At 48.4% G+C, this 13,323-nt stretch overlaps 1 protein-coding gene across 7 annotated transcripts in view; it reads left to right on the top strand.

Annotated features, from left to right (window-relative positions):
• The window catches only part of LOC101126065 (zinc finger protein 160), a 36,895-nt gene continuing 23,572 nt past the window's right edge, over window positions 1-13,323 (top strand). For 3 of the 7 annotated variants that reach the window (XM_055370360.2, XM_055370353.2, XM_055370357.2), the window contains exons 1-3: window positions 65-249; window positions 11,832-11,915; window positions 12,056-12,114. The gene's annotated coding sequence lies outside the window, so the exon portion shown is untranslated. Of the gene's footprint in view, window positions 250-11,831; window positions 12,115-13,323 lie in introns of all 7 variants that reach the window. The other 4 variants (XM_019015234.4, XM_055370359.2, XM_055370354.2 and 1 more) reach the window with 4 other exon arrangements.

Genomic DNA, 13,323 nt, shown 5'->3' with positions numbered 1-13,323 from the left:
CGGCTCTCTCAACGCCCCGCCCTTTTCCGGTTCCGCCCATCTCGGACCCCGCCCAGGCCGCTCGGTCGCTTTCCTCCGCGCAGTTGCCCACAGACCCGGAAGTGGATCGTGCGGAGCAAGCATCACACCATGGCGTATGAGTGTTCCTCTGTGTAGACTCAACCTGCGCCTCGCCGTCCCCCATTCGCACACCCGATGCCCGGGGGTCGCTACGGACTTAAAATCTCCGCACCGCACCCTCCACCTCAGGTAAATAGGCCTTGCTGTGTGGGCCCGGAGACGCTTCCTTTTGGGTTAGAGTCTCCCTGAGGCTGGTCCCTGCCCCCGGTCTTTCTGCCTTGAGCCAAGTAAACACGGCCTTTCCCGGTTTTTTAAACGTTTAAGCAGGATTTTCCTGCTTAAAATCCTTTACTGACTCCTCCTCCCGCCCCGCATCCCTTAAAGTCCTCACCGCCTGCCCTGGGCGCCTCCCAGCCTCGCTCTCGTCGGCCCCTGGAGCGCAGCGCCGCCGACCCAGTCCCGGGGAGGCCGCGCCTCCGCCTGGTCCTGGGATCCTGCACATCCCACCCCTGTCCTAAGGCGCCGTCGTCCCCCACCTCCCTCCTCCTCGTGCCGGGCCCTGCTGCTCCCCAGGCCTCCCCTTCGCAGTCACCGCTTCCCTTGAGCCCTCGTTGGGGAGGTGCCCGGGGCCCGTCCTGTGACACCCGGTGTTTTTGCCTGCCCAGCTCCACCCTCTGGAAAATGTACTCCTCCAACATGCAGACATCTTACTACAAACGCTCCAGTGAATGTGTGGCCCAAGGGAATCAGGAGAAAGAGAGACAAAGAGCCACTGAGAGGAGATGGAAAAACCAAGAAAGAGAAAAGAAAAATGAGGGAGACCCATAAACAGATGGCAAAGTGGAGGATGGGTGAGAGATTTGCAGCGACAGAGTGAAAGAAGCAGTCAAGAAAGTAGCAGGGGCAGAAAAGCAATTGGCGAAATGTAGAGAAAAGCTCGATATCCCGAGATGAAGGACAACAAGATAAGGAGAGGGACAGCAAAGAAGGAGCCTCCTCAGACAGAGTGGGGGAGAGGAGAAAGGATTTGGCCGAGGGCAGACAGAGCTGCGTGGTGCTGGGACAGCAGGAGGGGACAGCTGGTGACAAGGCGAGCAGAGGGAGAACCACAACACAGGGAGGCCTGGGATCTGGGAGTGCCAGAGAGTGAGGATAAGCGGGTGTAACAGGGAAGAGGGGATTTAACAGGGAGAGCAGAGGAGGCGCGGAGATGGGGTAAGAAAGAGGCAGAAATAGATGGGAGATTGGGACGATGAAAAGATTGGAAAGAAAACGCCACAAGAGGTGAAACAAATTGGAAGAATGGAGTAGAACAGATATAAGGGGAAAAAACAAAGAAGGGAGAAACAGCAGAAGAAAAAAGAGGCACAAAATCGTCAGAATCCTAGGGGGAAAATAAAAGGGGAAAAAGAAGGGCTGGAGAGACAAGGTGAAAGTGAGAGGCACAAAATGGGGGAGAGGAACACATAAAGAAAGAGGGGCGCCCTGGGGCCAGATGAGAGGTGAGTTGAGATTGGATATGACAATTTGATTTCTCTATTTATAATGTATTACATTTAAATTGTAATCTAATTGTTTAAATTCTACATATAAGGATGAGAATTACAAAGCTCTGTGCAAAAGGCTTGTGCATTTTATAATTATGGCATAAGAGGCTAGCTTTCATTTGCCCATGCTGTTCAGCCATTGGGCAGTGACTTGCCTCATTCAGTTGAGGGTCTCCCTCTTCCTGTTTCCTAGGATGGGGTAGGGTGGGGGCAGTGAAGAGAGGCAAGGAGTGACTGGCTGTGTCACTGCCTGGTGCCTTGTATTTACCTTTCATCTCACAGTTCATGCTGAAGGTTGAGATGAAGCTTATCTAATTCAGTCTCTTTTTCTATATGTAATTATTGCTGAAGTAAGCTTTTGTGGAATCCTGTATTGGCTCATGTCATTCTTTTCTAAATGTGATATATTTTCAATTTTTTCCCTTTGTAGAATTCCATATATAGTTAATATATCATATACATATTAAATAATATATATATATTTTCAAAATGGTTTCCATTTGAAGTTAATTGTGTTGAGTTCAGATTGAGGTCTGCATGCTTTCTACTCTTTATCATATATTGGAAATACTCTTTGGTAGTCAGTAGGTAACTTTATTCATTTTTATTTATTTATTTATTTATTTATTTTTGAGACAGTCTCGCTCTTTCACCCAGGCTGGAGGGCAGTGGCGTGATCTCAGCTCACTGCAACCTCTGTCTCCCCGGTTCAAGTGATTCTCCTGCCTCAGCCTTCCAACTAGCTGGGATTACAGGTGTGTGCCACCACGCCTGGCTAATTTTTTGTATTTTTAGTAGAGACGGGATTTCACCATGTTGGCCAGGCTGGTCTTGACCTCCTGACCTCAAGTGATCCACCTGTCTCGGCCTCCCAAATTTCTGGGATTACAGGCGTGAGCCACCGCACCAGGCCCTTATTTATTTTTTTTTGAGATGGAGGTACTCTGACGCCCAGGCTGGAGTGCACTTGTGTGACCTTGGCTCACTGCCACCTCCACCTCCCAGGTTCAAGTGATTCTCCTGCCTCAGCCTCCCAAGTAGCTGGGATTACAGGCACCTGCCACCATACCTGGCTAATTTTCGTATTTTTAGTAGAGATAGGGTTTCATTATATTGGCCAGGCTGGTCTCGAACTCCTGATCTCAAGTGATCCCTCCCAAAGTGCTGGGATTACAGGCGTGAGCCACTACGCCAGCCATCAGTAAGAATTTTAGATGGTATGAATGTGTATTTGGTAAAGATATCAATGACGCTTTTTTTTTTAACGTTAACATAAGAACCTATTAACTAATTTGGTTTTTTTTTTTTTTTTTTTTGGAGACGGAGTCTCGCTCTGTCGCCCAGGCTGGAGTGCAGTGGTGCAATCTCGGCTCACTGCAAGCTCCGCCTCCCGGGTTCATGCCATTCTCCTGCCTCAGCCTCCCAAGTAGTTGGGACTACAGGCAGCCGCCACCACGCCTGGCAAATTTTTTGTATTTTTAGTAGAGATGGGGTTTCACCATGGTAGCCAGGATGGTCTCGATCTCCTGACCTTGTGATCCACCCGCCTCAGCCTCCCAAAGTGCTGGGATTACAGGCGTGAGCCACCACGCTCGGCCAACTTATTTGTTACTAGTCAGTTTTCTTCCCTTATGTCATCTCTTAAAATAGTGACCTGTGAACTACTAAGTAGATGTCCCCCTCAAGTCCCTTTTGTCAGTTCTATTTTCTGTAAATGTGGAAAGATGGGCTGGATTGACTCAAAACCTTATTCCAGCAGAGCTTAAGTGTTCATGAAAAAATTTGCTGAGAGAGCTCATCTCTGTAGCTGACAGTCTTTCACTGTTTTCAACACCAATAGCCATGTTTTCAGTTCTGCGTTTCATTAGTATGTTGTGTTTTTCTGGAAAAGAGGAATTAAATGTTTGGGATCAATGTGATAAAGCCATGAAAGGGAAGTTTCTTTTGTCCAGGTATGTGAAAGAAGATCCTGGAATTTTCCAGGGGAGGCGTGAGAAAGTCTAGTGTTGCCCATTAGCCCTTCGAGGCCGTCGTAGAGTCAGATACATCTTCTAATTCAACTTGGATGACTTAGTGAAACATCTCCCCCTCTAGCCCTCAGTAAATGCACCTGCAACATGAAGGTGAGGGACTCAGTCAATATACCTCAGTCTGGGCAATACTGACCCCCTTAATGTTTGGCAGAATTGGGTGTACATCTGTGTTTTGCAGTTCTTCTAGGAATTGGGGAGTGCCCACTGCAATTAAAAATTTAAATGGGACTCAGTCCTTTAAAATTTAAAACAAAACAAAACCAAAACCACAAGGATGGAAGCCGGGGTGTAGACTCAGAGGCAGAGAGACCATCTTCGGAGGCCTTTCTCTGCATTAGAGTTATGGCTAAATCTAAAGCAGTCATGTCAGTCCCTGGCAGGGAACCCTCCACCGGCTTCCCGTGTTCCCCAGGACAAAAGCCCAACTCCTCACTGTGGCTCCACAGCCCTGCGTCCAGGGCCCCTACCACTGTCCAGCCTCCTCCTGGCTGCCCTCATCTCATGACTCCCTCTGCCCTAGTCACATTTGTTTTTCTCTTTTCCCAAACATCAAAACCTTTCCTGTCTCAGTCTTTGTCCCTCCTCTTACCCTATGTCCGCAAATCATCACAGCTCTGTCCCTTTCTTCTCCTTTGGGTCTAGCCTCAGAGCTGTCTCTCCCACCCTCTTGCACCCCCATCTGAAATTCTCTCTGCCTGTCAGTCTCTACCACGTTACTCAGGTTTCACTGTCTCCGCATCCATCACCACATCGGACACTCTTCTGCGTGGATTATTTTGAGTGTTTTGTGTCTCCCTCCGTCGGAGGACACAGTCTCCATCTTGGCCACGGGATGACTGCAGCACCTGCTCCGGGGTTGTGGTTCAGATGCTGGGGCTGGGGTCGGGCTGAAGAGTCCTCAGGGAAGACCAAAAGGACAGGGCGGATAGTGAGGATGGTCTCATATTCTGGAAATTTCATCCGTAATTGGTTTAAACTTCCTGTGGCTATTTATTCCAGTCTATGTAAGAGCAGAAGGCCTCACTGAGGCCTGAAAAGCCCCGCAGACCCTGTGTCCTCAGCCAGTGCCGAGGCGTCCCCACCGCCTTACTCAGCTCCCGGGTCTTCCACGCTCTACACATCACCGGGGCCCAGTGGCCATCCTGGGCAGGGGCTTTGCCTTCCAGCAGGTGATGCGCTCACAGTCAGGGGTCCTGGATTCCCTTCAGGAAGGGTGGCGAGAAGTTCAGAAGCTAAACGGGCCATGAAGGAGGCACTCCCTAAACAGTGGGGGAATTTTGCAGGGGACTGTGAGTGGAGAGACAAGGGGACAATGGCAGCCTCCCTCATGAGATCTGGGGCCTCTCTTTTTCTTGGACATCCTCCGTCAGCTCAGTCCAGCCAATCTTCACCTGCCTTTAAACTGGACTCCATGGTGTCCCCAAATTGCGGGCAATTCCTTCCAGCATGGCCAACTTCTAGAATCTAGACTTGAGGCCCACTGTCCTGCAGATAGCAGTTTGTGTCCATTCCTGCCACATCGCTTGTGTCCAGAGGCCTTTCAATCCAGTGTGTTCCTCAGGCTGGAAGAGAAGTAGAAAAATGGGGACAGGTGAAGAACTCCTTAGAGGTGTGGAGTGAGGCGTGGAAGCAATGCTGAGCCTCTAGAGGAGCTGGATGAATGCTGCATGCACCTGGCCCGCAGGTGACTGTGGGCTCACGGGGTGTGTGGCACACTTGGAAAGAAGTCTCAGGTCTGGCTGTAGCACCTGGAAGTGGGTTTTGGGGTGGTTGTGGGGCTGCAGGATCATTTTGTAATGCCCTGATGTCTCAGCTCAGGTTACCTGGGAAACAGATGCTGACACAGAGATTTGCATGCAGGAATTTAATTCGGAAACTCATCATCACAGTGAAGAGGACTGAAGGCAGTGGAATCAGGCAGAGAAAAACATCCCGAAGTGTACTTAGAACCAAGACCTAAGCTGAGCCCATAGGGAGCTTCAGCAGCAGGAGGATGGGCGCCTTGGCCTGAGGGTGTGGATCCCAGAGCTGCTCCACAGCATCCGCTCCATGGGGTGATTTCTGTGGAGGCTTTGGGAAGTGCAAAAACCATCCTGAAACCCATAGAGGAAAGATAGGAAGAATCTCAGAGATTATTTTCTGGGTTGCCTTTGGCATTCGGTTGCAGTTGCAGATCAATAAGCTTTCAGTTGTGTTTTGGAAGATGAAATGATCATTTGGAGTGTTTCCTTTCCTGATGTTGGGATCTAATTGCATCATTAGAGACATCTCTGTTTTATTGGTAGGTTTTAGTGGTATTCCCCTGTGGGGTGGAGTCACTATGAGTGGAAATACGTTGCCCTGGGTCAGTGAGTTCCTGGGGTGTTTGTGTATATTATTCCATGAGTTACTGGGGCTTGTGAGATTTCATAACAGGGCTTCTGGATCTTTATGAAGTATCTGGGGATTGTGGGATCTTTATGAAGTATATGGGGAGTGTGGGAGTTTGTAAGCATGTCTGGGTTCAGAAGGGCAACAGGGGTCCTAAGAAACAGGCGCAGATGGCTTTCATTAGGGAGGGTTTGTTGTGGGGGCGTCTATGGGTGCAACTCAAGAGGGAGTGATTATCAGGGTCCCAGAGTAAGGCAAAGATTTCTCCAAGAATCAGAGTGAAACACAGCACACTGACCTGCGGCCCAAAGGCTTCCACTGGGACTGTCCTTGGGAAGATAAAGCTGCCACATTCTTGCTGCCAGGCCAGTGGCCTCTCCCTGTTTATTCCAAGATAACAGAGTCACAGAGTCACAAGGCAGCTGGGGAGCTGAGGGGCAAGGTCCTTGAAACCCGCTGTGGAACATGGACCTTTCCCCAGTGCAGAGGGGCCACGGGGCCCTGGGAAGGGAGTTGGAGGATTACAGCCCTGGTCATGGCAGGGAGACGCATGAACTGGAGGCAGGAAGAGCTGTGTTCATCCCCACAGGGTGCCCCTCTGCTCAGGAATTTGTGCAATAGAATGGGGTGAGCTAATGGGGTCACATTTAGGCAAAGGAGTCTTTCTGTCCACCCAACACACATCTCATCCTATGCACACGCTTCTGCCTTTCCCCATTGTCCTCTCTGTGATGGGAAACGAATGCTTCCCCAGGCGGGTGATTGAGGGAGAGGAGGGGTTGGTCTGTTTGTCTCTCTCCTTTCTTCCCTCCCTCAAGTCTCCTGCCTGCCTTTCTGCTGCTCTGTTCAGACTCTCACCTCCTGCAGTTCTGCAGTCAGTTTGCCCCACGCAAGACCCAAGGATCTGGGTCTGTGAGTAATATTCAAGCCAACATCATTGCCAAGTGAGAAATCTTAGACCCCAGGACCTTTTTTCCATGGAGGGGCCTGGGCACAGAGACAAACTCTTCTTTTTGCAGAGTTTAGGGTCTTTTATTGGCCACGTGGGTCTGCTGAGCCTCAGGCAGTGGCCCCATAGTCAGCCAGATGTGTTTCTGGGTGGACTTGGGCTTGCCCTTCCACAGGTTGGTAAGCAGGGTGGTCTCCATGAAGGGCCCTTGGCTCTGCCCCTCAGTTAGTCCTGCTCAGCTCCCTTCTCACGAAAAAGACCACCCCAAGGACAAACATGTAGTCCACCCCTGCATACATCAGTCTCCCAAAGTGAAGACCATAAAAATGCCCTAATATTTCATTCATTCATTCAGTTATTTATTTATTTTGAGACGGAGTCTCGTTCTGTCTCCCAGGCTGGAGTGCAGTGGTGCGATCTCAGCTCACTGCAACCTCTGTCTCCTGAGTTCAAGCAATTCTCCTGCCTCCACCTCCGGAGTAGCTGGGACTACAGGCATGTGCCACCACTCCTGGGTCATTTTTTTGTATTTTTAGTGGAGATGGGGTTTTACCATGTTGGTCAGCTGGTCTTGAACTCCTGACTTCATATGATCTGCCCACCTTGGCCTCCCAAAGTGCTGGGATTACAAGCATAAGTCACCGCACCTTAGCATATATCATTTCCTTTTAATTATTTACTTATTTAATTTTTACTACACTCCCATTTTAGCAATACTAATATTTCATTTAATGTTGCTATTATTATTTACTGTTATTGAGACAGAAGCTTTGTCTGTGTTAGACGCTGATCTCATGTAATGTGACTCTTTTATAATTGTGCTTAGGATTCCACGGGAGATGAGTGAATAAAAGACTGAACATTGTGCATAAACAGACAATTTATATATTCATAAGATTAAGACATTTTGTATTCCTCATCCGTTATGCAAAGCAAAGACTAGACACTCTGGAGTCATCTCTCATGAGAACAAACCTGCAGACAGCTGGGAAGCACACCAGCCACCAACTGGGAGTATTAAAAAGGGCAATCCAGTCTCCAAATCAAGGAGAGGGTTCAAATCATAGAAAAGCTGCAGAGCCACCGGGTCTCAAAGTTTCCCGCGGAAACGCTGGGACTCGCTACCAATCCCATGAGCGCACCTGGGGATTTTAACATCTGGTGGGATGGTGGATTCCGAGTGTGGTTGGACAGGGCTGGAGTGCACTGAAAGGCCTGAATGCTCTCCTGCCGGTGAGAAAACTGGAAGCGGATTCTGGGCGGGAGCTGTCGCCAGCGAGAGGCGGGTCTTGGATAGTGGGGAGAGGCCAGGGTGGGGAGGGTGGAAGCCACCGTGAGGTGGGGTCTGGGCAATGGGAAAGGGGTGCAAGAGGGTCGTGTGGGAGGGTGGAACTGCTGTGGGCGGGGCCTGGGCAGTGGGGAGGGGGCGGGGTGAGAAGGGCGAAAGTCGCCCTGGGGTGGGGTCTGGGCAATGGGAAAGGGGTGGAAGAGGGTGGGGTGGGAGGGTGGAACTACCGTGGGGGCGGGGCCTGGGCAGTGGGGAAGGGGCGGGGTGAGAAGGGTAAAAGTCACCCTGGGGTGGGGTCTGGGCAACGGTAAAGGGGTGGAAGAGGGCGGCGGGATGGGAGGGTGGAAGCTGCTATGGTGCAGTCTGGGCTGTGGGAAGCGGGCAGGGCCGGGAAAGGAGCGGGCCTGGGCTCTCTACTACTCTTGGCCCCAGGTCATTTTCTGCTGTGTCAGCCTTTCTCTCCACTAGGACTGGATCAACAGCATTGCACTGCTAAAATAAAGTTTCAGCTAATTGAAATTAGGCGGGGATGCTTCCTGCTTATTTTCAGTTAATAAGCAGGGATGCTTCCGGCTTATTTTCAGTCCAGGGACTCTTCCTGCTTATTTGCAGTTAATCCAACATTTCAAACAATTTAAGGCAAAAGAACAGAATTGTACTGGGCCACTTAATTGAAGGCTAAGGTTTTTTTACTCTTACATTGAAAACGATTTAAGTGAAAAACTCATTTTGTTTGCAGGTGGAGACAGGCATCCTACCATTAAGAGGATCACAACTCATCTTAGCTCAGGGTACCAGGAGGGGTGCAGGGGCATCAGCGGATGGTCCCTGTGGGGCAGTGGTTTCATCCTGGAACTGGCAATTAGAACCGTTTAATTAATCCGGGACCTGATTTGTGTGTTTAGAGGATGAAACGAAGGTGAAATTTCTACTTGTGCTGTGTTCAGTTTCATAGTGACAACGATCGGAACATCGTTTCCATTTCTATTTGCCAGGCACCGGGATGGAAGAAAGAGAACTCTGGGCTTAGGTCCAGGGGCGTTTCAAGGACCCTGGACCAGGGTGTGTGGAGGAAGGGTATCTGGTAATTTAGGTCGCCAACCATTCCCTTAAACATAAAGAATACTTTTTAAAATAGAGGAATTATAGGGAAAATCTCAGAGATAAATTTCTGGGTTACCTTTGGTATTTTGGAGTATTTTGTGTTGTAGATCAAGAAGCTTTCAGATGCATTTTGGAAGATAAAATAGTTTGGAGTGTTACCTTGTATGATATCGGGGTCTCATTGGAGCATGTGCATCACTAATGCCTTGTTTCCTTATCTTTCAGTTGTTGATCTGTTACACAATTGTAAGGGAATTTTAAATGTATATGGCTTTGAAATGAAGTTGGTGCATCTAATTTTTTCAATTAGCTGAAATTTTCTTTTAGCAGTTAATGATGTCTCTTATGTGTGACAGGAACATTCAGTACACCCACAGTGAAGGCTGAGTGCCCTTCAAAGCTTTTTTCTTCTGTTTTTTGTTTTTTGAGACAGGCTCTGTCACCCAGGCTGGAGTGGTGCGATCATAGCTCACTGCAATCTCACACTCACTTCAGCCTCCTGAATAGCTGGGACTATAGACATGCACCACCACACCTGGATAATTTCTAAATTTTTTTGTATAGATGGGGTCTTACTATGTTGCCCAGGCTGGATTCAGTACCGAATCTCAAAGGCCAAGGTACCAGGGCAAGTTCATTATTTTTGAGTTTCACTTGGTGTTATGTGTTGACAATGTAGAAGCCGATTTTGACCCTGTAATCCTAGCAAATAGCAAAGGTTAAGTCTCCCCCTTCCATCCTTTCTTCTTTTTTTTGTTTTTTTAGATGGAGTCCTGCTCTGTTGCCCAGGCTGGAGTGCAGTGGCACGATCTTGGCTCACTGCAGCCTCTGCCTCCCAGGTTCAAGTGATTCTCCTGCCTCAGCCTCCCTAGTAACTGGGATAACAGGCGCTGCCACCGCGCCTGGCTAATTTTTGTATTTTTAGTAGAGACAGCGTTTCACCATGTTGGCCAGGCTTATTTTGAACTCCTGACCTCAGGTGATCCACCTGCCTCGGCCTCCCAAAGTGAAGTGCTGGGATTACAGGCATGAACCACCGTGCCCGGCCAGAAATATCCTTTTTAAATCTCCTGTGAATATGTTGATTTTGCTTCAATGAAAATTTATAAGCATTTAAACTCTGCATGTACAAAATGGATTCATGGCTTTCATCTATAATCAGATTCACCCCTACTATTCTCAATTTAATGAAAAGATCCAAAATCAAATCATTTCTTTGCTTGGGATCATGGAAGTCCATGCTGAAACTGCTTTCTTGTCAACATAGGTACTTAGCAATATTGCATAACACAGAGCAGTCTACCTTGCAAAAGTCCCCAAATCTATCCCAGACACCATATCCTTTGAAACTGTAGATTTAGTTGTGAAATATGCTATTTTCCCTGTCTAAACAATTGTATTTTCAATTAATCACCACTTTTCCATTGATGAAATCTTCCACATGTGGGGATGTGAGAGGCAAAAATACTTCAAAGTAGAGGTAAATTCACAGATGTTGCCATAAAATTATTGCTAGTAGATATGATGCCATTTAATATTTGATAATCTAGTTTTACTTTGTATAGGGTTCATATGAAGGAGAATATCCAGCCAGCATGGTAGCTCACACCTGTAATCCCAGCACTCTGGGAGGCCAAAGCAGGTGGATCACTTGAGGTCAGGAGTTTGAGACCACCCTGGCCAATGTGGTGAAACTCCGTCTCTACTAAAAATACAAAAAAAATTAGCTGGGCCTAGTGGCGTGTGCCTGTAATCCCGGTTACTTGGGAGGCTGAGACAGGAGAATCGCTTGAACCCAGGAGGCAGAGGTCGCGATGAGCCAAGATCGTGCCGTTGCACTCCAGCCTGAGCGACAGAGGGAGACTCTGTCTCAAAAGAAAAAAAAAATACCCTATCAAATACGCTTAAAATCTTGCAAAATTAATTATCCTTGAGGTGAATATAAATGTAAATGTTTTCTGAAGACGATTTTACAGGCGTTTTTTCTACAACAGATTAAAATAAGTACTTAGAAAACAATTTTTATTTAAATATTGTAATCTATGTTCTTTGGTTTCTCTTCTGTTTCTTCAAGTATTTTTGGAATGCATGTAAAGTGAATTTCAAATTACGCTATATGTAGAAATTATTGACATAAACATATTACAATGACAAAGTTTATCTCAAAGGTATTTGAGGCCGTCATCTCAAGAGTGGAATGGGATAAAGGAAGAACAATGGAATTTATTTCTATTTGTAAAAAGTTACTGCTTTTTAAAAAGCAAGTTATTGACCTAACTAATACTTAGGCCTTAGCCCTGCTCTGGAACCGAGGTTGACGCTGTCCTTCCTGAGTGCGCGGGGAATAGAAATGGAAAGGAGGTTCTGCTGATCAGCATGAAATTGTACACTCCCTGCTAAGCTCAAATTTTGCATTTCACATTCTAGTTTGCATCTCATTCAGTTACAGCATTTCTTTAAATGCTTAATTTTAATTGCAGAAACGTTCCTGGATCCGAACACTGCCCCCTGACGACCTAGAGAGATCCCGGCTCCCAGCCCACTGAGTGGCTTCAGCCTCGCTGGTAGGTCTCTCCTCCAAAGCTCTGGAAACAGACTCCTGGGAGTGAGAGGGAGGGGAGCGCAGGCACCGCCCCCTTTCCCCAAGCCCCCCGCCCACTTCATCCCTCAGGCACCTCCCAACTCCTGGCCTCTCTGCCTACAGGGGACCCAGCTCTTCTTGCAGCTTTTGGAAGCTGATCACCTGGAGTGAAGACCTCACACGTGAGTTTCCCTCTGTTTAGGTTAAACTTGGGCTTCCCAGGCTCCTGCACATCCATACTCGATTTGCAGGAGTCCTCAGAGACATACATGTATATATGCGTGATTGTAGTTCACTGCAGCCTGGACCTCCTGGGCTCAAGCGATCCTCCCACCTCAGCCTCCTGAGTAGCTGGGACCACTGGTGTGTACCACCACGTTTAAATAATTTTTTTAATATATATTTAGTAGAGAGGAAGTCTCACTGTATTGCCTGAGCTGGTCTGGAATTTGTGGGCTCAAGTGATCCTTCCGCTTCGGCTGGGATTACAGCCCACAAAGTGCTGGGATTACAGGCATGAGCCGTCACTCCGGGCCCTATAGACCTTAATATCCCCTCATGGCTCTTTCATTCCCAAGTAAATTCAGAGGTGTCCATGAGAGGTCAGGGGTCACTTCCCATTGAACCACACAGACAGGTCCTGCTTGCAGTATTTCTGCCTTCAGCCCATGTAGACAGCTTTCATGCCATTTCCTGCTTAAAACCCTTTACTCACTTCCCACCCTGTGCCTTGTAAGGTCCTCACCCGCGAGGTGCATTCACCCTTTGGGTCCCCTAAGCCTCGACCTTCATTGCGTCTGCACAGCAGCACCGCAGCTCTGATGCAAGAGAGTCCTCGCCCTGGTCCTGGGATTCCACAGATCCCACCCCTCCCCTGAGACACCCGCCCATCTTGCTCTCATTGAGCCTTGCCCTCTATCCTGCAGGCCTCCCCCTCATAAGCATGGCTTCCTCTGACCCAGCATTGAAGGAGGTGACTTGGGCCTGTCTGTTCACCTCCAATGTTCTTTTGTCCCAGATTCCACTCCACTAAGAAAAGTGCTTTCAGTAGGTGGGCATCTTATTCCATCCCCTTCCCTGTAAATATATGGCCACAGGGGATCAGGAGAAAGAGAGACAGGAGAAAGAGGAAATAGAAAAACTGAGAAGGAGTGAGAAGGACGGGTGAGAACCATGAACAGATGGCAACGCAGAGGATGGGTGGGGAATTTGCAGACAGACACTGAGAGTGAAAGACAAAGCTGAGAAAGTGTGGGGCAGGGAGCAACTGGAGAAATATAGAGAAAAGCTGGGTCTCCGGAGAGATGAAGGACAGCAAGATAGGGAGCGGGGCAGAAAGGGGGAGGCTCCTCAGACAGAGAGAGGGGGAGAGGAGGAGGGATTTGGAGTCA

The sequence above is a fragment of the Gorilla gorilla genome, chromosome 20, assembly GCF_029281585.2.
Source record: "Gorilla gorilla gorilla isolate KB3781 chromosome 20, NHGRI_mGorGor1-v2.1_pri, whole genome shotgun sequence".
Taxonomy (NCBI): domain Eukaryota; kingdom Metazoa; phylum Chordata; class Mammalia; order Primates; family Hominidae; genus Gorilla; species Gorilla gorilla.
The sequence above is the reverse complement of the archived record's forward strand: the minus strand, read 5'-3'. Positions and strand labels throughout refer to the sequence as shown.